Source organism: Tamandua tetradactyla, chromosome X, assembly GCF_023851605.1.
Source record: "Tamandua tetradactyla isolate mTamTet1 chromosome X, mTamTet1.pri, whole genome shotgun sequence".
NCBI classification, from domain to species: domain Eukaryota; kingdom Metazoa; phylum Chordata; class Mammalia; order Pilosa; family Myrmecophagidae; genus Tamandua; species Tamandua tetradactyla.
Genome location: NC_135353.1, coordinates 91,500,662 through 91,526,429, shown reverse-complemented (window position 1 = coordinate 91,526,429; position 25,768 = coordinate 91,500,662).

Sequence of the window (25,768 nt, the reverse complement as noted above, 5' to 3'; positions counted from 1 at the left end):
TGGCCATGGCATGGGCCCAACGCTCCAGCACCATTCATTTTCACAGGCCTGACACGGAGCAGTTTTGAACACCCCCTCTCACCTGCTTCCCACCTCCCTCTTATACAACACATCAAAGCAGACAAATAACAGACAAAAGCCCACACCTGCACCAAAGAAGGAATGGGTGATTCTGCATCTAAAATAAAATGTGGAAGCAAAGAAAAGAGACCAATTGGATCTTAAGGGCTGCTATCATCAGTAAAGTTGAATACAGCAAAAACATCACAAGTAAAATACACTCTGAGGCTTTCTTAATAACTTTTTTAGTGGTTGGTCCTTCCATTTATCTTTTTTTTTTTTTTGGATTCTTTCTGAGTGTTAGCCCAAGACCCGTTTACATCCTTGGGCCACAGGACTATCAGGGTCCATCCCTGAATATTTCTCTATTTGGTCTATCAAATTTTGGAGGTATGCAGAGGGTGTTTTGTTTAAGTTCATTTCTCAAAAAAAAAAAAAAACACATAATACCAGAGAAAATTTTATCAGAAAAGATACATCTTTAATTTAACTAAGAATCCTTTGTGTCTCTTTAATCATCCAACCTCTCCTTGGCTCAGCTACTTGCCTAAATCAATCAGAAAGCAGGTATCTTTTCTGCCAACTCAAATAATGTCCACATTATTGCTCAGAAGTAGTTGGCAGGTCCTGTTAAGGGACACCATAACCCTCCTAGGAGTCCAATTCCTGCACTGACACTTTCATAAAGACTGAACTCCTAAAGGAAAATGCTCCCACATCAAGATAGTTTTACTCACCCATTTACTTTACTCTTATTAGTAGTAAGCCTGCAATTCTTGCATTTGGCAAATGGATTTATTATAGAGAAACCCCAATTCTGCATCAAGTGGCCACATTCCACTTTGAAATAGTTCTATTGAACCAAAGGGGCAAAACCAGAAAATTACCAAAATATTAGTAACTCTGGGTAGCTTCAAGTCCCTTTAAAGGACTAAAAATCACTGGAAAGTTTATGCTGTGTTTTTCCTTGAGACCCCTCAAAGGCTTTATTTATGTTCTGAGATTTGGGTATAGCCAATTTTATCACCTGTATAGTGAAGCCTTAAAGATCTCGCATAAAGCCAGTCCTGCCCCATATTTTGGCCAGAATATGTCAGGCAGAACAATGCTTTCTTTTGTCCAAATGTACATTTTTCTTTCCCTTGGTCTGCCAATGTTCCAACATTCTGCCTATGGACTATTCAGGGGAGTGTTCCTGGAGGGGATTTTATATGTACCCCTCCCTTTTTCCCTGGCTGGCCAACTGCCTCTACCCATCCTGCATCTTGTCTAGGTTCCTTTCCCTCAGAACCATTTTACTTCATCTGTCTCCAGCCCCCTTTTACTTATGGAGGTGGTTTGGGGTTCAGCAGTTGCTTGGTGCATCTCAGACACAGACGTTTCACCTCAGACTCATCAGGATCCATCCTGACCACCAAGGCAATACTTAATAATCTTTTTTTTTTTACCTTGGTCTGTGCACAGAGTTGCCTGGTTACTGTGAGGCAGATATCCCCCTTTTCTTCTTTGCAATTGGATTTAAGCATCAGTCTTGGGTCCTTCTGCATGATGGAGGTGGGCCCCCATGGTGGAGTCTGAGACTACTTAGTCAGCAGGCCTTGCCTTCCCTTTGTCTTCCCTGGGAGTCCCCCTCTGGAGACCTGGATTCCAAGTGAGCCCCCAGTTGTTAGAAAGAACATTGAACTTGAAAGAGAATAAGTACTCACCCGATAGTGGAGAAGAAAAGAATTTATTCGTGATCTTACAAGAATTGGCGCCAACCCAAAAAATGGTGGCTGGAGCAGAACAACTAAAAGCAGTGATATTTACCTAATCCATGAGTACCTCCCCTGTTTCTCTGCTGATTGGATACTCCAAATGTCACAGCCTATCCTGATAATCTAACTAATTTGAACTTCCTACCAAAGGTTCCCCCTTTGTTTATGTTTCACATTTTTAATGACCCTGGCCATTAAGGATTTGGTGCCAGTTCTAAACTAGCATCAGAGACCCTCCACTTTCCCTGCTTACCATCATCTTTTGCAAAGGCTAAATTTAGTTTGATTCTTACGTATAATATATTTAATCCTTTAGTTGTCCTTCTCACTATTTCTGCGTTCTCTTTCTTGTACAACTAAATTTCTATTTGTGTTTATCTGCCTGTTCAGTTTATAGTCTCATATCTCCAGATGGTAACAGCAAAGTAGCAAAAATTATTTTTTTAAAAGAGCTTTATTGGAATTGTTTAAGAAAGGAATAGGTGGTTTTATATAAATTTCATATAAATTGGTACTTCAAAAGTAAAAGAGAAAAAGAGAAAAAAAACCTCTCTGAATGGCAAAATTTAAAGCCTTAGTTTGATAATTACTGAAAACAAACCTAGACATTAGAAAGAAACCACTCATGGAATTTTTCTAAGGAGGCAGAAAAGTACAAAAGGACTGCCTCTGGGAAAAGCAAAGGCCTTTTGCAAAGGTCCTGGTCGCAGCTTTTAGTAAAATAAATGTAATTATTGGAAATAGTTAAAGAAAGGCATAAGAACTCTCAAAATCACATCAACGAGGCTTCGTTCTTCCCCAAGACCTAATCATCTAAAGCAGGAATGGTGGGAGGGCTAGATGCAGAAAGATATGGTGAGGTGTGGCTTCAAATTTTTTTTATTGGGCCTGGAGATTAGAACTGATAATCATAAAAATGATACAGAATAGGCTATGTTTGTTATTTATTTTTCAATAATATATTTGCAATGTCAACTGTACTAATCAAATCATTATTAAAATCTAAATAGCCTTGGGATAGGAGTAACTGAGAAAAAAAAACCTGATTAACAAATTTCAGTAAGTAAAATGAAAAGTCTTTGAGAAATATGGAAAAGTTTCCCCGGATTGACGCTTGGGACAAAATAAACAATTGTAGCATATTTTTCAGAACTTGTTGGCCAAGAGTGCTTTTAAAATTATTCATATTTTAAGATATTATGAAAACAAGAAGATTTTCCTCAACTTCCAATAAAATGAATTTTATGATAAATTGTGAATTGAACAAATGTGACTTTATTCTGCTTGGATATGTTCTCCATAAATTTATACTAGCTTGCTAATAAAATAAGCTAGCAGTATAAGTACTTTCTCAATATTCTTCTTAAAAATATACTAACTAGATGGATTAGGTTACATGAACTGGGCAATACATATGATAAATGATGACACTTATAAGTTATAATAAAATAAGAATATGCTAATGTTTCCAACATATTCTATGTAAGAAATCAGTCAAGTTTACTAAGGAATATAAATATATTTTTTATAACTTTGATACCTGGATTTAGAGAAATCTGTCTTATGGTTTCTTGACCATTTGTTACTTCAGTACGTGGAAGAATTCAAATTTGTAATGGCTTTGTTAATGTCAGTCAGTATATTATTGTTAGCAAATGCTGTCATGAATAGAGAACACATAAGCCTTAGCTTCAAAGAATTTATATTCCAGTTAGAATATACATATACTAGGGCATAGTATAAGACAGTAGTAATAGAAGAATAAAAATTCTGGACAAAATTAAAAAGTAGTAGATAAAGAATGACCTAAGAAGACCTCACAGAAATGATGACACTTGTACGACCTTGAATAAGAAAGTAGCAATTAAATAACTACAGCTCTGAATTGATTTTTTAGAAGCCATAACTTGATTTTGTGAACTAATATATTCCTGGTATTATTCAACACTTGGGAATAATGTTGAGAAACATTTGAGTTTTTTTCTGGATATGAATCCATTAAATATAAAAATATATCAAACTTGGGGCTTTTCTGACCTTTGAAGGTAGTGCTGAATTGACTGGAAAGATTTTAGGCGTATTGTAAAGTAATCATTTGTGTGTTCTGAGTATAAAATATAGAACTTCCATTCATTATTTATGTAGAATTTCTGTCTTTTATCCACTTCATTAGTACTGTTGTTGGAAAGAAGTATGCGGGTGTAAAAACTTTGTGAATTTATTATCAAATTTATTTCTGATTATGTGCAGCTTGGATAAATAAAATCTATAGTTAGAATGGATATATAAGGTGCTATAAAGTTTAACAAAATGGATTTTCTTTGTTATAGTCATTGTTGACTACAAGCTCTGAATGGATACAGAAAGTAGTAGAGAGTTGAAGGAAGTGGAATTTTGTTTGTTATAGCCACTGTTGACTTAAAGCTCTGAATGAATATAGAGAACTGTAAAAATGGAATTTATGAAAGTGAATTCTCTCTGTCATAGTCAGTGCTGACAAAATTTAATGTCTGTTTATCATATATTTCAAAAAAAAAAGAAGCTGCTGTGTCAAATCAGGGGTATTAGCTAAGGTTCTCTAGAGAAATAGAATCAGCAGGAGATATCCATAGATAAAAAATTCATAAAAAATGTCTCATGTAACCATGGGAAACTTTAGGGCAGGTCACAAGCTGGCAACTCTGATGAAGGTCCTCAATGAGCTCTCAGGAGAGGCTGGCTGGACAACTGTGGGAATGGAAGAGTCCAAAATCCATATGGCAGGCTGTGAAGCTGGTGGGTCTGATGAAGGGTCTGGATGTACTCCACAGGAGAGGCTTGCTGGCTGCAGAAAGAAGAGTGACTGTCTCTTTTAAATCCTCCTTAAAAGCCTTCTGATGATTAGTTCATGCATCGCTCATTGCAGAATACACTCCCATTAGTTGATTACAAATGTGATCAGCTTCAGATGCAGCCAAGTTGATCATGATTTAAGTCGATGAAATGTCCTTATAGCAACAGATAGGCCAGCATTTGCCTGACCAGACCACCAGCCACCAACACCTGGCCAAGTTGACATATAAACCTGAACATGACAGTCCACCCCTTGTCAATTATACACATGACCTTAAACCATACTTAATCTCTAAATAGAAAAGAGTAGCAGACTCATTTTTTTCCTCATCTAACAATACTCAGCTGTCACATGTACAATAGGAAATGCATTAAATCTCCCCAGAATACTGTGCAAGTCATTGGGGTAATAGTCACTCTTACACTTTATGTCTTACAACTTAAATACTATAACATGAACAAAACAGCATTGCAGTTTTCATTTCTGTAACTGATCATGTGGTTATACTTCATATTGATCACTACCTTCTTCCACTACCCATTCCATGTTCTCTTGACCCTCAGCAAACACTTAAGCTGGCCATGGTTCTTTGCCTGGTAGGGTGACCCGAATCTTCATTCTTGAACTTTCAGAGCCATTGGTAGTCCTGGCTGGATTGGGTTCTTGCAGTTTTCCATTGATTTTAATCACAGGGTATGGTAGTACTAAAAGACACCCTAAGAGATCTCCTATATTCCAAGAAAACTCTTCTTTACCTCCATTGTGTAGTTGCACTCCTATTTTCTCCTGATAGTCAGGGTCAGTCACCCCAGCCAGTAGAGTAATCTGCTTGTCTTGTTGATCCAGTGGCATGAGTAGCCCAAAGTGACTAGGTAGCAGTTGTAGATTCCAGTTCAATGGAATCATTGTTGTTTCTCCTGGTGGAAGCACTCCCCCTTCTGGAGGGATAGGAAGCAAAAATTTTCATAGTGGATCACTAAAGGTAACAGCGAGTGGTGTAACTCCCATTTTCACCCCTTGGTTCCTGGACCTATGTGTCCTGGCTAGGGAGAAACAGTACCACACAGTGGATGCTGGTTCAGTGCAAAATACACATCCTCCTGGAGAACATCACTCCAGCCCTGCAAAGTATTTCAGCCTAGTTGACACCATTATTGAGTTTTCAAAAGGCCATCCCACTGTTCTATCAATCCAGCTGCCTCTGGATGATGAAGAATATGGAAAACCAAAGAATTCCATGAACACATGCAATTCCTGCACTTCATTTGCTGTGAAGTGGGTTCCTTTACTCAGAGGAATGCTGTTCAAAACACCATGACGATGGATAAGACATCCTGTAAGACCACGGACAGTTGTTTTGGCATAAACATTGCATGAATGGAAAGCAAACCCATACTCAGAGTATGTATCTATTCTGGTTAGAACTTATTGCTGCCCCTTCAATGATGGGAGTGGCCCAATGTAATCAACCTGCCACCATTTCACCTGCTTATCACTTCGGGGAATAATGCCATATTGGGGGCTGAATGTGGGTCTCTGCTCTGGCAGATCAGGCACTCAGCAATGGCTGTAGCCAGATCAGTCTTGGTGAGTGGAATCCTTGTTGCTGAGCCCATGCTTAACCTTCATCCCTACTGTTCTGCTTTGCTGGCTGTTGGAATGCAATATACCAGAAATGGAATGGCTTTTAAAATGGGTAATTTAATAAGTTGCTAGTTTATAGATCTAAGGCCAAGAAAATGTCCCAATTACAACAAGTCTATAGAAATGTCCAATCAAAGGTATCCAGGGAAAGATACCTTGGTTCAAGAAGGCTAATAAAGTTCAGGGTTTCTCTCTCAAGTGAGAAGGCACGTGGCAAACACAGTCAGTTTCTCTCTCATCTGGAAAGGCACATGGTGAACACAATCAGGTTCCTCTCTCATCTGGAAGGGCACATGGTGAATACAGCATCACCTGCTAGCTTCTTCTCCTGGCTTCCTGTTTCACGAAGCTCCCCAGGAGGCATTTTCCTTCATCTCCAAAGGTCGCTGGCTGGTGGACTCTGCTTCTCATTGTTATGTCATTCTGCTCTGCTCTCTCTGAATCTCTTTCATTTTCCAAAATGCTTCCTCTTTTATAGGACTCCAGAAACTTATCAAGACCCATACAAATAAGCGGAGACATGTCATCACCTAATCCAGTTTAACAACCACTCTTGATTAAATCACATCTCCAGGGAGATAATCTGATTACAGTTTCAAACATACAATATTGAATAGGGATTATTCTGCCTTTATGAAATGGGATTTAGATTAAAACATGGTTTTTCTAGGGGACATACATTCTTTCAAACCAGCACATTCCACCCTCTGGACCCTACAAAAGACATGTTTTCCCCATATACAAAATGCGTTCATTCTGTAACAATATCAGAGAAACTTAAACCATTTCAGTAGCAATATACATGTAATACAAACTTAGAAATGTACAAACTCTTATCAAAGTTACTTACAGGCATGGTCTGTTGTAAGGCAAAATTATCCTCTGGCTTTGGATCTTTAAAAACTCAAAACAAATTATTTGCTGCCAACATATAAAAGAGGAACATTCATAGGATACATATTCCCATTTCCATAGGGAAGAAGGAGCACAGGGGTCAGCTGACACATACAGTTTTGAAAACCTGCAAGACAAAGTCCATTAGATTTCAAAGTTTGAGAATCATTTATTTTCAGGGCTTCTGAAAGCTGCAGTCCCACCCTTTCCAAGGGCCTATGCAGAGGTCTGCCTCGCTCTAAATGCAAAGTTGGGGTACATTGGGGAGACCACCTTTTTCTCGGCTCCACCCTCTCCAAGCATCAGGGCTGCACTTGGGCTCTCTACCATCTCTGGGGCATACGTTCAAATCCACCATGTGGTGGCAGCCAGGCTCTCCCAAAATGCCAAGGAATGTGCTTCACCCTCTCCAAGGCCTGAGGTGGCATGAGTCTTCCACTGCAATGAGGTGGAAGGCCCATCGTCTGCCTTTGGAACAAACTCACCCTCTTCACAGGCTTAGGTGGGTCTGCTCTCTTGGCTGGAGGCTTCTTGACTTCAGATCTCAGTCTTCATGGTTTTGCCTCTGAAGTTATTTTTCCTTCCATGTGTCCCTTCTCTGAATGCCCCAGTTCAGACTGGCAGCAGCTCTGTTTATACAGGTCCCACAGCACTCTCATTGGCTTTCTATGCAGTAGCCTTGAATCATGCCCATCAGACATAAGGAATTTCCACAAATCCTTCCTGGATAACTCCATGTCCGATCCTGGCTTTCTCTGAGATGGCTGACTGGTTCCACATTTGGTCAACTCCTCACGTGGGGCACCTTTTTCTGGGGTCTTCCTTCCTGGAGGCCCAGAATTTTTCAGAACTTCAATTTCTGGTTTCATTGTACTGAAGAGTTCAGTTCTTAACTTACCTCTCTCCTGTTGCATTTCTCTGTAAGCTGTGAGGAGAAACCAGGCTGCATTTTCCACATTTAACTTGGAACTCTCTTCTGCTAAATATCCAAGTTCATGGCTTTTAAAATCAGCCTTCCAGCCAAAGCCACTAGTCAATTTTTCCAGATTATCTGCCATTTTAAAGTAAGGCTCATCTTCCTTCCAGTCTGTAATAACACATACATCATTCTATCTAGGGCTTTATGTGAAGAGTCTTTAGAGTCCACATTTCTACCAAAAGTCTCTTCGAAGCATTCTAGGTCTTCTCTATTAAGCTTCTCACAATTCTTCCAGATTTTTCCCCTTATTCATTTAAAAAGCTGTTTCAACATGTTTGGCATTTGCAAACCACAGCAGCACCCCACTCCTAAGGTATCAAAATCTGTTCTAGTTTGCTAGCTGCTTAAATGCAATATACCAGAAATGGAATGGCTTTTAAAATGGGGAATTTAATAAGTTGCTAGTTTACAATTCTAAGGCCAAGAAAATGTCCCAATTACAACAAGTCTATAGAAATGTCCAATCAAAGGCATCCAGGGAGAGATACCTTGGTTCAAGATGGCTGATGAAATTCAGGGTTTCTCTCAAGTGAGAAAGCACATGGAGCACACAGTCACAGTTTCTCTTTCATCTGGAAAGGCACATGGTGAACACAATCAGAGTTCCTCTGTCATCTGGAAGGGCACATGTTGAATACGGTGTCATCTGCTAGCTTCTTCTCCTGGCTTCCTGTTTCACGAAGCTCTCCTGGAAGCATTTTCCTTCATCTCTGTAGGAGCCAAAGGGTTAACAGAAAACCTGCAGAATTTATTGGGAGTGACTGGCTTCAAATTGGCCTTGAGGAGGTCTGCTGCAAACAGCAAGCTCCCAGCTGTGAACCTTATCTGGGGAGGAAGGGGAGGAACAGGTATGCAAACAGACTTGCTTTGTTCCTACTTTCACACACGAAGTTTGGAATGTTCCCTTTTTGCTACCCAGATATCCAGGAAGCTAGATTGAAAATAATCAGCAAAAAAGCTATGAGAAATGATATAAAATAAAGCAGCTGGAGCTCTTCGGGGCTGCAGTCATCTTGTCTGTCTTCTGTGTGTGTCTGTGTGACTCATTCCGCAGGAAGTGTCTGCGTCCGTGTCTTTTATTTCACAGGGGTTGCTGAAAGACTGCAACAATCTCCAAAGGTCGCTGGCTGGTGGGCTCTGCTTCTCATTGTTATGTCATTCTGCTCTGCTCTCTCTGAATCTCTTTCATTCTCCAATATTCTTCCTCTTTTATAGGACTCCAGAAACTTATCAAGACACCCCCAAATGGGTGGAGACTGTCCTCGCCTAATCCAGTTTAACAACCACTCTTGATTAAATCATATCTCCAGGGTGATGATCTGATTATTTTCAAACATGCAGTATTGAATAGGGATTATTATGCCTTTATGAAATGGGATTTAGATTAAAACATGGCTTTTCTAGGGGAGATAAAAAATACTTTCAAACCAGCACACCTACCATCATGACCACTTTGTTCATGAACTCATTGGCAATGAAGGAGTTGCTGGGGAAAGAGGCTGACTGGTATCCACAGAACTGGTCATTTATCCACTTGATTATTAAAAGCATTCTCTGCTGAAGTCACCCTCTGGTGCACATTCACATGTGACACAAATATCTTCATGTTTCAAACCCAGTTAGAAAGGTCTTTCCCAAGGCCTCGTTGTCACCAATTTTCCAATCAAGCTCTTTTCAAGTCCCTGACCATCCAACCAAACCATTAGCAACAGCCCATGATTCAGTATACAAATGCACCTCTGGGCAGTTCTACTCCCAAGCAAAATGAACACCCAGGTGCACCAATAGAGGTTCTGCCTACTGGGAGGATTTCCCCTCACCAATATCCTTCAGGGACATCCCAGAAAGGAGTTAAAGTGCTGCAGCTCTCTGCTTTGGGGTGTTACCTGGATATCATGCAAAACCACCTGTAAATCAGGTCTGTGTTTTCTCCTCAGTCAGTATATTCACTCTAAGAAACTCTCCAAGAAGCCATATCTCTGGTGTGAGAAAGAGAAGGTAATGTGGCAGGAGTGCAGACCATAGGCATTTGGGCCACTTCCAAATGTAACCTGCCTTCAGAACCTGGTTTGGCCCTATCTCATACATGCCATTTCCATTTTATGATGAAGTGCAGCTGTGCACCCCCAGCTTTATGGCTTGGTGGGTCAGACAACACCCAGCTCATGATAGGCAACTCAGGTCCCATGGTACATTGGTGGCTCATGGTTAGGCATTCATTTTCTACCAAGGCCCAATAGCAGGCCAAAGCTATTTCTCATAAGGAGAGTAGTTATCTTCACCAAATGGTAAGGCTTTGCTCCAAAATCCTAAGGGTCTGCATCGTGGTTCTCCTATAGGGTCCTGACAAAGGCTGCAGACAGCATCTCTATTTGCCACTGACACTTCCAGCAGCATTGCCTCTGGTGGATCATATGGTCCAAGTGGCACAGCAGCTTGTATAGCAGCCTGGACCTGTCACAGAGCCTCCTTTTGTTCAGGTGTCTACTCAAAATGAGCTGCTTTTCTGATCATTCAATAAATGGGTTAGAGTAGCACACCCAAATGAGGAATATGTTGTTGCCAAAATCCAAAGAGACCAACTAAGTGTTGTGCCTCTTTCTATTGGTCATAAGAAAGGCCAGATGCAGCAAATTATCCTTCACATTAGAAGGAATATCTCAACATGCCCCACACCACTGGACACCTAGAAATTTCACTGAGGTGGAGGGCCTCTATAGTTTTCTTGGATTTATCTCTTATCCTCTGACATGCAAATGCCTTACCAATAAGTCTAGCATAGTTGCTACTTCTCGCTCACTAGGTCCAATCAACAAGATATCATCAATTTAATGGACTATGGTGATGTCTTGTGGGAAGGAAAAAAGACCAAGATCCCTGCGGACAAGATTTTGACTAGGGCTGAAGAGTTGATATACCCCTGAGGTAGGGCATTGAAAGTGTATTGTTAACCTTGCCAGCTGAAAATAAACTGTTTCTGGTGATCCTTACTAACTAAAGCTATTGAGAAAAAAGCATTTTCCAGGTCAATAGCTGTATACCAGGTACCAGGGGATGTACTGATTTGCTCAAGCAATGATACCACATCTGGAATAACAGCTGCAACTGGAGTTACCACCTTGTTGAGCTTATGATAATCCCCTGTCATTCTCCAAGACCCATCTGTTTTCTGCACAGGTTAAATAGGAGGGTTGAATGTGGATGTGGTGGGAATCACCACTCCTGCATTCTTGAAATCTTTAAGAGTAGCAGTAATATCTGCAGTCCCTCCAGGAATCACATATTGCTTCTGATTTAATATTTTGCTAAGTAGGGACAGTTCTAATTGCTTTCATTTGGCCTTTCCTATCATAATAACCCTCACCTCATGAGTTAGAGAGCCAATGTGAGGATTCTGCCTGTTTCTCTGTATGTCTATTCCAATTATGCAGTCTGAAACTGAGGAAATAACTGCAGAATAGGTCTGGGGGTCCACTGGACCCAATGTGAGATGGACCTGAGCTCAAACTCCATTGATCACCTGACGACGATAAGCCGACACTCTGACTGGTGGATCAGAGTGATATTTTAGGTCCCCAGGAATTAATGTCACTTCTGAACCAGTGTCTAGTAATCCCTGAAATATATGATCATTTCCTTTTTCCCGATGTGCAGTTACCCTGGTAAAAGGCCATCAGACTCCTTGGGGAAGGCTTCAAGGAAGATTAACAGTATAAATTTGTGGCAGTGTAACAGGGTCCTTCTCAAAAGGACCTGGCTCTGGGTCTGTAAACTGTCTCAAGTCTGGAAATTGATTAAGAGGCTGTGACGCTTTGTTTTTTTTAATTCAAGATAGTCTTCTGTTCACATGACCTTGAATGCTTTTGCTAATACAGCTCAAACAAGAATTTAGTAGACTGCCCATTAATTACACTTCTAGGTACGCCGGATGATCTAGCCAACACCACAAGTCTCTGGCATTGACTCCTGCTTTGAGTCTGCTGTCTGTTATGATAGCCACGTCCACTTTGTCTTTGGCAATTAAGTGCTGCCACCTGGCTTCTGCCAACTCGGGATCCGATCATCCCCACTGTGCTTAAGGACTCCAGTTCAGTGGCAGCAATTCCCACAGTAATATCTGGCCTACAGAGAGAGACAAATACAGAGCTCTTCAGGGATGATGGCGCTAGTCTCAAATTTATTTCTCACAATTCTGGTAAAAGGTGCATCCTCCAGACATTTCTGGGGTGTATGAGCAGGCTTTCCATGATAAATCCACTTTAACATTGCAATCTTTCTAAGCCATTGGGTCCCCTCATCTACATTATACCAGGGCAGTTCTGGCATTTCAACCTCACATAGTATAGGACATCTTTTGGTCCATGTTTCAGCCAACCATCCAAAAAAACTCTTAATGACTTTTTAACCCCTTGAGCTATAACATTTAATGCAGAATCTCTGCTTAGTGGACCCATATCAATAAATTCAGTCTGATCCAGCTTTATAGTCCTCCCACCATTATCCCACACCCTTAAAATCCATTGCCACACATATCCCCCTGATTTCTGCCTAGATAAATTGGAAAATCCATGCAGTTCTTTTGGAGTATAATGTACCTCCTCATGGGTAACACTTTGTACCTTACCTTTTGGAGCCTGTTGGGACTTTAGTCCAGTTATAGGTCTGGATGGCCAACTCCTCAGGGAAGGCTAGAGGTGGGGTGGCTATGTTCTCAGGGCAGCCCATTACAGGGTTATCTAGAAAAAACTCAGCATGATCTAGAGTTTCAACCTCTCCACCACCATCATTATCGTTACACCCCATTTTTCAGTGTTCTACTCCTTTACATTCAATGCCCTCACTTTAAATGGCACACACCACATAAGATTGAGATTTCAGTTTATGTTGCTACTCTAACGATGAGATTCTTGGTCTGATTTTCAGATATCTCAAGTCTGAAGTTACAGGAAATAAGATTTTTCTTCAGAGCACTCATGGAAATGTTTAAATCTGTCATATGGCACTTAAGTTTCTCATTTGAAACCTTAAGCTCATCCCTTTCCCTCATCAATGTATACAACATAACAATAATCAACCAACATCTCCATAGCTCCTATTTCCACAAAACTCCATAAAGTGTCAAAAACATGAGGCCCGAGAGCCTAACTTCATATAAGTGAAGCATTAGAAGAATCCAATGGTGATATTTTGACTATCTCTTTGGCCAACTCACTCCATGGATTGGCAGTGTCATTCTGATTATAGGAATCAGAGTCTTTAGTGCCTTTGAGTCTAGTCAGAGCATAAAACCAATCATAAAAACTCATTTTTAAGATTCTGTTTCTTAAGAACCACTCCCGGTACCAAGCTGTATTAGCTAGGGTTCTCCAGAAAAACAGAATCTACAGGAGATACCCATAGATATAAAATTCATAAAAGTGCCTCCCATAACCATGGGAATGTAAAGTCCAAAGTCTGTAGGGCAGGCCACAAGCTAGCAACTCTGATGAAGGTCCTCAATGAACTCTCAGGAGGGTCTGGCTGGACAACCATGGGAATGGAAGAGTCAAAATGCATAGGGCAGTTTATGAAGCCGGCAGCTCCAATGAAGTGTCTGGATGAGCCCCACAGGAGAAGTTTGCAAGCTGCAGAAGGAAGATTGAATGTCTCTTCTGAATCCCCTGTAAAAGCCTTCCAGTGATAAAATTAAGCGTGACTTATTGCAGAAGAAACTCCCTTTAGCTGATTACAAATGCAGTCAACTTTGGATGCAGCCAATATGGTCGTGATTTAAATCCATGAAATCTCCTCATAGCAACAGACAGGTCAGCGCTTACTTAACCAGACAACAGGGCACCATCACCTGGCCAAGTTGACACATGAAACTGACCATGCCACTGGGTAGTCATACAAAACTAATGTTTAGTTTTCTCCCTGTTAAAATAACATCAAGGGCTGGCCATGATGGTTCAGCAGGGAGAGTTGTTGCCTGCCATGCCAGAGACCCAGGCTCGATTCCCAATGCCTGCCCATGCAAAACAAACAAACAAACAAACAAACAAACAAAAACATCGAGTGTTAGTATGCTCTTAATGTAATGCTTATTGAAAAAATTTTCCTTAATCATCTGAGTACTTGGTCTAGAAAACAGATTTTACAGAAGAATAATAGTCTTATTAATGCTCATGTTGGCCTTCTCATCCTTTATTTCAGAAAACAAGTCTTCTCTCCGTTAAGGGAAAAGCTGTTGCAAATGATTTGTTCTCTTTTACCTTGTAAGAGTAACACGTTAAAGTAGTTTAAGCTATTGCATAGGAGGTGTTTGGGAAGTATTACAGTGGTTAAAAGGTATTTTCTATCCCGTTGATAGTTAAATTTGTATAATTAAAACATTGTTCATATATTTAGAGACAGTATAAAATTTCTAAAAAATTGACAATGCTCTCACTGTCCACGTTACACCTGTATGCTAATATGTATGATGTTAAACAATGGTATGATGTTAGTCGTAGATTTAGTTATTTTTAGATAGCTTCAGATTGTAGAAGCAACCAAATTTTCAATTTCACTGATTTGCTTGAATACTTCTATAAAAGTATATGTAGTTAACTATACATCAGAGTTTCATCTGTAGGAAAGAAAGACTTTAAAAAAAAGGTAGAGCAAATATACAAATTGTTTTTTGTCTGTTAATTACCCTAACTCTGGTAAACATGTAAATGTAAACCAGTACAAAACCTTTGCTGTGGTTTATTACTATAAAACAACTGCCCTTTGTATTATTTTCTGAAAGTAGCTTCATTTAAAAATGCTTATAAAAGCTAGAGCTTAGATTTTAACCTTTAGCTGTTATCCTTAAATTCTGAAATGCTTTGCTCTTTGTATAACCTACTAGTTCCCAGAAACTTTAAGTATCTGTGTGGCACTAAGACTCAGATTTAGTTCTCCAGCTCCGAAAGTCAGCATCAGTCCACATAGTAACAGTTAAAAAAAACTGAAAAAAGTCAAACTCTGATTAGAAATGTGATGAAACTGATCTGCTTAAACTAAGTTAAACCAATATACAAGGTAAAAAAATAAGATTGTATTTTAAAGCTTTAAACTTTTGCATGAGAGAAAAGTAAAAATGTTTATTTTGTCAAAAATTTAAATTTTCTGTAGCACATTAGCTAATTTAATCTGTCTAGTTAGTGAATTTAAATAACTTAATTCAGTTTTATTTTATATAGAACCTGGAATAAAGAATAAAATCTTAATTTTCTGTACTAGTTTTAACATAATGAATCTCAGAGTTTTTGGGTCAGAAAATGGAGGAGTGTTTGCAAGGCCTTTTGAGGAACTGCGAAAAATAGAATTACTGAACTTCCCAACCTGGAGAACTCCTGACATTTTCTTAAGCAAGAGTGGCTCTAAATTTAATAGGCCAAGGCCTCAATCTTGAGGTTTGCCCTTATGAAACTTAGTTCTGTAAGAGCAAACTGAACTTACTTATGATTAGTGCCTAATGATCATCTTCAGAAAATCTCTTGTTGCTCAAATGTGGTGTCTCTTACCCAAACACTGAACTTCCCCCCATGTGGGCCATAATTTCCAGGGGTGTGTGCCGGGTCCTGGCATCATGGAACACAGCTGGCACTAGCATTGTGGGACCTAACTGGTCGTTGCATCATGGGACATAATTGGCCCTGGCATCATGGGATATTAACTGACCCTGGCATTATGGGATATAAGTTCCAAAGATGAGCCTGGCTCTATCATCATGGATTAGTTGACCAAAAGAGAGAAAAGAAATAGAGTTTAAATGCCTAACAGATTTCAAATCAAGTTGATAAGTCATTCTGGAGGTTATTCTTATGCAAGTTTCAGCCAGATACTATGAATTGTCAAAGTATGGACAACACCAACCAACAGTATTCCTGGAAACCCTGAAAGATATCCTCCCTCTAAAATTTTTATTTATTATGTTTGTTTCTCAGAGACTAGAAACCTCCAGATTGGTCCAATGTCAGAGACGTTCTGAAATTCAGAAATATTGGACTCTCCAAGAACAACAACTGGTTTCATCATTTCAATTCTCTGCACCTTAATGACAATACCCCTGTTCAGCTTTGAAGCAGTTAAATTATCATCACCAAGATATCCCACAAGATTGAGAGATACTTATCAAATGAGAGGTAGGAATTTTAACCAAAAAATTAGGATTTGAGGGATGATTTTGATTACTGAATCTTATTCCTTTTTACTTTCTGGGATATTGGAATACACGGGGAAATGCCTGAAATCCCTAAACTGTAATTCAGATGCCCTGATACTTGAAATGATTGTAAAAGCCCTTATCTTGTGACTTTGTGACTGTAAGAGCTGCTATTCACTTTATCTGGTCACTTCCTTGTAGGGCAAATTCTCTAATGCTAATGAGGTATTTGAAGTCAGCCACTAACTTGCTTTAGCTAGTTAGACATTTGTAAATCATACCAGCTAGACTCTACTATTGAAAAATAACTTATATCTCTTCCTTTCTGCTTACACCTTTACTATTGAAGTGATCGCTGTGCCTCCCTTCCTTTCAACTTATGTTCTCCTATAGAAATGATAACGATAATACTGTCTCCTTTTCTGCTTTGAGCTGTTATTTGAAATGACTTCATCTCCCTTTGCTAAAATCATTAAAAACTTTGAACCCCATAAACTCAGGGAGACAGAATTTACATCACTAGAATCACATTGATTCTCCCACTATGTGGCTAGAAATAAACTCTTTTTATCTTTTAAATGTTGGTGATCATGAATTGGCTATTGAGCATATCAAACAAAAGAATTCACAACCTTTGTCTTCCAAATTAAATGGAGGAGTCTGGTTTCTCCTCACAGCTTATAGTGAAATGTGACAGGAAGAGATAAGCTGAGAACTGAACTCTTGGGTACAAAGAAACCAGAAATTGATGTTCTGGAAAATTCTGGGCTTCCAGAAAGGGAGACCCCAGAGAAAAGTGTCCCACGTGAGGATTTAACCAAATGTGAAACCAGTCAACCATTTCCCAGAAAGCCAGAGTTGGACACAGAGTTATTCATAAAGGATTTGTGGAAACTCCTTATATCTGATGGGCATGATCTGAAGCTACTGCACAGGAAGCCAATGAGAGTGTTGTGGGATCTGTATAAAGAGAACCACTACCAGTCAGGACTAAGAGAAACAGAGAAGGGACACATGAGAGGAAAAATAACTTCAGAGACAAAGCCATGGAAGCTGGGGTCTGAAGTCACGAAGCCTCAGGCCAGGAAAGCAGACCCACCCAAGCATGTGGAGAGGGTGATTTTGCCGCAGAGGATGGGCCTTCCACCTCATTGCAGTGGAAGAGTCATGCCATCTCAGGCCATGGAGAGAGTGAAGCACATTTCTTGGGGTTTGGAGAAAGCATGGTTGACAATACATGGAGGTGTTGAGTGTGTGCCCCAGAGATGGCAGAGAGCCCAGGTGCAGGCCTGATCCTTGGGGAGGGTGGAGCTGAGAAAAAGAAGGTCTCCCCAATGTCCCCAAAGGTTGTGGTCAGAGAGAGGCAGGCCTCTGTGTAGGCCCATGGAAAGGTTGGGACTGCCACTTTCTAAAGCTCTGAAGATAAATGACTCTCAGACTTTGAGATCTAATGGACTTTGCCCTGCAAGCTTTTCAATTTCTCTCTATGGAAATGGGTATATATATCCTATGACTCTTCCTCCTTTGTATGTTGGCAGCAAATAAATTGTTTGAGTTTCACAGGTCCAGAGCCAGAGGAAAATTTTGCATTAGAAAATATCATGCCTGTAACTATCTTTGATGAGAACTTGTACTGTTTTTGACTTTGTATTAGCATTGTTACTGAAATGCTCTAAAGTGTTCTGATATTGTGATGGAATGAATGTATTTTGTACATAGGGAAAATATATCTTTTTTAGTGTCCAGAGGGTAGAATGTGCTGGTTTGAAAGGATTTATATACCCTAGAAAATACATGTTTTAATCCTAATCCCATTTTGTAAAGACAGCCATTTCTTTTAATCCCTATTTAGTACTGTATGCTAGAAATTTTAATTAGGTTATCTCCTTGGAGATCTGACTCAATCAAACTTGCTTAGGTGGAGACGTGTCTCCATCTGTTCCAGGTGGGTCTTGATTACTTTACTGGAATCCTTTAAAAGAGGAAGCATTTTGGAGAAGTCTTCAGAATGGCATAGCCACAAGAATCAGAGAGTCTACCAGCCAATGACTTTTGGAGATGAAGAAGCAAAATGCCTCCCAAGGAGATTCATGAAACAAGAGGCCTGGAGAGAAAACCAGCAGATGCTGCCATGTTTGCCATGTGCCTTTCTACTTGAGAGAGAAACCCTGAACTTCATCAACCTTTTTGAATCAAGATATCTTTACCTGGATGCCTTAGATTGGACATTTCTATAGATTTGCTTTAATTGGGACATTTTCATGGCCTTAGAACTATAAACTTGTAACATTAACTTTCCCCTTTTAAAATCCATTTCTTTTCTAGTATATTACATTCTGCCAGCTAGCAAACTAGAACATCTGGTAACAGCTTCCCTGGCAAAAAAGGAATTAATTTAGAAATCTTTAATGGAAGCAGAAGTGGATATTTCACAAACACGTAAACATTAAATAATGCACTCAAAAAACAAATGGTTTAAAGGGGAAATCACAACAAAAATTAGGGAATAACTTGAGAATGAAAAGGAAAATACCACATACTGAAATTTGTAGGATGTATCAAAGATAATGTTGAGTGTTAATTTTATAGCACTAAATTCTTATACCAAAAAAAGAGAGATTTCACATCAAATACTTAAAGTCAATACTGGAAGCACTAGAAAGAGAAGACCAAACTAAATGCAAAGCAAACACAAGAAAGGAAATAATAAAGATTTGAATGGAGATAAATGAGAAAGAGAATAAAGAAACAATAGAGGCAATCGATGAAATAAAAAAGTTGATTCTTTGAAAAATCAATAAAATGAGAAAACTTTAACTACGCTGTCAAAGAAATAAAAGAGCGGACACAAATACAAAAATCAGAAATCAAAATAGAAAAATTACTACTGATCCCAGTGAAATAAGGACTATATGAGGATGTTATGAACAAATATATACCAACAAATTAAACAACTGAGATGAAATGGGCAAATAACCAGAAACACATTAACTACTTACAGTAACTTCAGAAGAAATAGAAGATCTAACACATTGCTGACTAGCAAATAGATTTAAGCAGATATCAAAACTTCCAAAGTAAAGCCTAGGACCACATTGACTTCACTGGTGAATTTTACCAAACATTTCAAGAAATGACACACCATCCCTGATCATGCTCATTCCTGAATGCATTCTATAAGGTCAATATCACCTTACTACCAAAGCCAAGTAAAGATATCACAAGAAAAGAACATTATGGGCCAATAATTCTTATGACTATAGATACAACCATGATATTTATGACAAACAAAAATAAATAAATAAAAACTCATCAAAAATAGAAAATATTTGTCATTGAAGAATGTTATCTTTAGGTAAAAGAATATCCTACAGAATAGGAGAAATTATTTGGAAATCATACATCTGATAAAGGTATAATATTTACAGCATGTAAAGAAAACTTTCAGCACAAAAACATAAAGATAAACAAACCAATTTAAAAATAAGCAAAGGACTTCAATAGACATTTCTCCATAGACAATGTACATTGATGAAAATGCATATGAAAACATGTTATACATCATTGGCATCTAGGGATAAGCAAATCAAAACCACAAATATTTTGGATCATATTCCAGGATATAAACCAAATGTTTGGTTACAAAGGAGGTTTCAATAAATTTAAAAAGATCAAAACTATACAAAATTCTTTATTGGATCATAGTGAAGTGAAGCTGGAACTCAATAATAGGAGGAGGGCTGGGAATGCACAGATACATGGAGGTTAAAAAAACACTCTTATAAAACAAGTGGGTCAAGGAAGAAATTACAAAAGATATCAATAAAAATCTCTAGGCAAATTAAAATGAGAACACAACACATCAAAATTTATGGGCTAAAAATCCCAGAAAAGGAAGCAGGGCAAAATGGTGGCAAAGAGAAGTGTGGAATTTAGTTTGCCCTCTGGAACAGCTGGTAAAAAGCCAGGAACTGGACAGAAAAACTGCTGGAGGGAACATCAGTGACTTGACACACATGGTACACCATTCTAGGATTGGGGAATGGCTGAGATCCCACATAGAACTGTAGGTCTCCCAAGCTACAGAGGCTGGCATCCCTCCCCTATGGGCATAGCAGACTAGATCCCTGAGGGGAAAGGAAACTTTTCTAGAAGCAAGGAGTTAGCTAAACCAAGCTCAAATTGCTGAATTAATTAACAAATTCTGAATCTTGAAAACAGGCCCCAAGGACAGATAAACCTGGCATAAGAATTAAAGGAACCAGGAGTTGAAGCCCTGGAAAATAGTAGGTGGGACAAATAGAAAACAAAAAAAGAGTCTTTTTTGTTTTGCAGCTGAAATACTGGAAAATGGCTGGTCCCCAAGAAAAGAGGACACATAAAGTCTGGGAACACATAGAGCCTCATACCAACTCCAGCTCTTGTTCCACAAACCCAAGAAGCAGAAGTCTAGTTCTGAAAAGGCTTTTTTCCCCAACTTTTTAATCACTCATTAGATAGAACTCTGAGCTCTCAGGCTCCAGTACTGTCCCAAGCAAAGGCAGAATGAAGGCATTTCTGAGAGACAAAGTAAAGAGCCAAGTGGACTATTCCCTAAAGGATGTATTTTCCCTAAGAAAAAAGGGTAGGGCTCAGCTCAAGAGGAGGCCCTCCCTCAGGGAATTCAAGCCCCAGGGGCTGGAAAACAGAAGCAATGAAAGCCTGACAACTACTTCAGCATCAGTCTCAACCACATACCTGTCAGGGAGAGGCTTCTGAAATTAAAGGCACCTTATCACTTTATGCTGGTGGGAAGTTGTGGACAGAAATCACCACATGCTGGGCAGGACAGGTAAAGCACAGAGTCCAGATGTTTCATAAGAAATGCTGACAACCTGCTGATAACCTTCAAGATAACCTCACATTGGCTATCTCTCCTCCTGAGATGTGGGCCTGTCTGGTCTGGGAAAATCTAACTGGGGTCTATAATATCCAAAGAGACCCTCCTCAAAATAAAGGCCCATACAGGCAGGGCAAGAAACAAAAAAACAAGAGCTGAAAAATTTGGATCAGTTAAACGGAACCTATGCTACAGATCTAGAATAAATTGAATTGAATTCCAAAAACAGATAGAGACAAAGCCACCCAACAAGAAAACCCTAGGTAGAAGAGTGAAAACAACCTTCAGAATAAAGTAATTAAGGAAATAAAATGCCTAGACAGCAGCAAAAATAATGTCATACCATGAGATTAAAAAAATATGGCTCAGTCAAAGGAAAAAAACAACAGTTCAAATGAGATACAGGAGTTGAAAAACAAATTAAATATGTTTGAACAAACATGCAAAGTCTTATCAAAAACAAATCAATGAGTTCAGGGAGGATATAAAGAAGACACTGGGTGGCTGTAAAGAAGAACTTGAAAGTTTGAAAAAACAAATAACAGTACTTATGGGAATGAAAGATACAATAGAAGAGATGGTAAAACAATGGAGACCTGCAACAAAAAAGTTGAAGAGGCAGAATAAAGTATTAATGGACTAAAGGATATAGGATACCTGAAATCTGCCACACAAAAATACAGGGAACAGTATGGAAAAATATGTGCAGGTGTCAGGGAACTGAACGACAACATGAAGTGCATGAATATATATGTTATGCATGTCCAAGAAGGAGAAGAGAAGGCAGAAGGGCCAGGAAGATTAATGGCAGAACTAAGCACAGAAAATTTCCCATTTCTTATGAAAGACAAAAAATTTACGGATTGAAAAAGAGCAGCATATGCAGAACAGATTAGATCACAATAGACCTATTCCAAGACACTTACAAATTAAATTGTCAAATGTGAAAGGCAAAGAGAATCTTGAAAGAAGGAAGAAGAAAGAAATTATTCATATACAGTAGAAGCTCAGTAAGACTGTTGATTTCTCAGAAGATACTTTGGAGGTTAAAAGGCAGTGATATGATATACTTCAGATGATTTTTTAAAATTTTTATTGTATAACATAACATATATACAAAGCAAAGAAATAAAAAACAATAGTTTTCAAAGCACTCTTCAACAAGTAGTTACAGGACAGATCCCAGAGTTTGTCATGGCATATGAAGTGATCCTCTCAGAGTTTTCCTTCTAGCTGCCACAGAATATAAGAGCCTAGAAGGCATATATGTATTTTAGTCATCACAATCGACTTTTATCTCTTTTGTGAAAAATAATATATACACAAAAATGCAATAAATTTCAAAGCACAGCATCACAATTAGTTGTAGAACAGATTTCAGAATTTGACATGGGTTACGATTCCATAATTTTAGGTTTTTACTTCTTGCTGCTCTAAGATACTGGAGACTAAAAGATATCAATATAAAGATTCAGCAATTATATACATTTGTTAAATCTTATCTTCTATGTATAACTCCACCATCACCTTTGATCTTTCTATCCCTCTCTTTAGGGGAGTTTGGGTTAAGGCAATTCTAAATTTTTCACGTTGGAAGAGTCTGTCAATAATATGGGATAGGGAGATGGAATTATCTGATGCTCTGGAGAGGCTGGGCCCTCTAGGTTTCAGGACTTACCTTGTCCAGGGACTCATCTGGAGGTTGTAGGTTTATGGAAAGCTACTCAAGTGCGTGGAACCCTTGTGGAATCATATATTGCTCTAGGTGTTCTTTAGGGTTGGATGGAATGGTCCTCATTGGGGTTTAGCATATTATAATGGGTGGCAATATCTAACTGAAGCTTGGGTAAAAGCAACCTCTAGCATAGTCTCTCAACTCTACTTGAACTCTTTGTGCCATTGATACTTCATTAGTTATATTCTTTTCCCCTTTTTGGCCAGGATGGAATTGTTGATCTCATGGTGCCAGGGCCATATTCACACCTCTGAGTCATCTCCCACATTGCTAGGGAGACTTTCACCCCTGGATGCCATGTCTACATAGGGAAGAGGGCAATGATTTCACTTGCAGTGTTGGGCTTAGAGAGAGTGAGGCCACATCTGAGCAACAAAAGAGGTCCTCCAGAAGTAATTATTAGGCATACCTATAGGTAGGCTAAGCTTCTCCACTACCTGCATAAGCTTCACAATAGTAAGTCTCAAGATTGACCTATTGATTTGGGTGTCCCTAAAGTATGACAAAGTATCAGGGGATTCCCTGATGGTAAAGTTTTATGGTTCCATATTTTTTCTCCCATCCCTCAAGGGACATTGCCAATACTTTTGATTATCTTCTTAATATGCTCTAGGATGTATCCAGGCATTACATTAAGCTATACAGGATGAAAGGACCTGCTTGTTATTCTGGGCTCCCTGCATTTCCATCATTCAAATGAGGTATACAGATAGGTTAGAGTACATGTTACAGAAAATTTAGGTCTAGACAAATAAAACTTTCTTCCTTCAGTCTTAAAGAGTATGTGTGTTTCTAAAATACAGACAATGCCTTCTTTACCTCTGGGTTCTGATCACTTTAACACCAAAAATGATTGTCTTCATTCTTATCTCTAAATATCAGGTTATATATATATACCTATACCTATACCTATACTTACATCTACATCTACATTATATCTATATCTACATCTATATCTATAGATGTAGATATAGATGTAGATATATATAGAGAGATATATAACAGCCTCTCAAAATACAGAAATAATAGTTACCACTCCAGACTGAATGCATCTGCTAGAAAAGCTTACAATCTAGGCCCCTGTTTTCTTATAAGCATTTTCTAAAGGAGAACATACCATAAATGTTCCTTTCTTTCTGGCTTATTTTGCCTCACCAAATGTCCCACGCATTCATTCACATCATTGCATGCCTATGACTTTGTTCCTTTTAGTAGCAGCACAACATTTGTTCATAAGTATACACTATTGTTCACCAATCTACTTCCTATTCAGGGCATGCTTCAGCCATCTGCATTCATCAGCCATCACGCACAGTACCCAAAATCCACTGTCCATGAGCACACTCAATTTTAGATAATGTCATTGTTCCGAAGAGAAAGAAAATCAATAAACACGCCCTCATCAGACTGGAAATCTAAACCTTCTCTTAACTCTCGTCCCTCCCCCTATTATTTACCTCTGCTGTTGCTGTAGTAGTTCTGATATTTTCCTTTTAAACATTGCCTATAGCATGCAATAGCAGTTCTCCCCCTGTACCCCAGATCTAAACACTCTTTGTACATGAATCATATCTTTGAGGTAGTTCTTGCAAGAACTAATTTATATTTCTAGTATTAATCATGGGGACTCATAGGTCTATAAAACCCCTTTCAATCTAGCTTGTCTTCAATATAGTAATATTACTTATAGACCCACTAAAGAACCACCTTCACTTCTATCTATTCCCTTACATTGGAGTTCAACCTCAGTAGCTAACCATTCACCCATTTCTAGCTTCTATGTATCTCTAATCCCCTAAACTTTGTATTATAAGCCTCTGATTTTACCATCACCATGGTCATTAAAGGGAAATCATACAGTATCTATTCTTTTGTTCCTGGCTTATTTCACTCAGCATTATGTTCTCAAGGCTCATCCATCTTGTTATGTGCTTCAGCACATCATTTCATCTTACTGCTACATAATATTTCATCATATGTATCTACCAGATTTTATTAATCCACTCGTCTGTTTATGGGCATTTAGTTTGTTTCCATCTTTTGACAATTGTGAATAATGCTGCTATGAACATTAGCGTGCAAATGTCTGTTTGTGTCATTGCTTTCAGCTCTTTTGGGTATATAACAAGAAGTGCTATTGCTGGGACATAGGGCAACTCAATATTTAGTTTCCTAAGGAACCACCAAACTGTCTTCCACAGTAGTTGCACCATTGTACATTTGTAACGGCAGTGCGTAAGTGTCCCAATTTCTCCATATTCTGTCCAACATTTATAATTTCCTGTTTAATGGCACCCATTCTTCTACGTGTGAGGTGGGATTTCATTGTAGTCTTGATCTGTGCTTCCCCTATAGCCAATGAAAATGGACATCTCTTCATGTGCTTTTGAGCCATCTGTATTTCCTCTTCAGAAAAACACCTATTCATATCTTTAGCCCATTTTATAATTGGATTGCTTGTTCTTTTGTTCTTGAGTTGTATGATCTTTTTGTATATACAGGAAATCAAACCTTTCTCAGATATTTGATTTCCAAATATTTTCTCCGATTGAATTGGCTGCCTCTTCACCTTTTCTGAGTCTTTTGAAGTGCAGAAGCATTTGATATTCAGGAGTTCCCATTTATCTATTTTTTCTTTTGATTTTTGTGCTTTGGGTGTAAAGTTTAGCAAGCTACTTCCTATTTCTCATTCTTGAAGATGGTTCCCCACATTTTCTTCTAGAAGCTTTATGGTACTAGTTCTTATATTTGGGTGTATGAACCCCTTTGAATTAATTTTTGTGTAGGGTGTAAGATAGGGGTCCTCTTTCATTC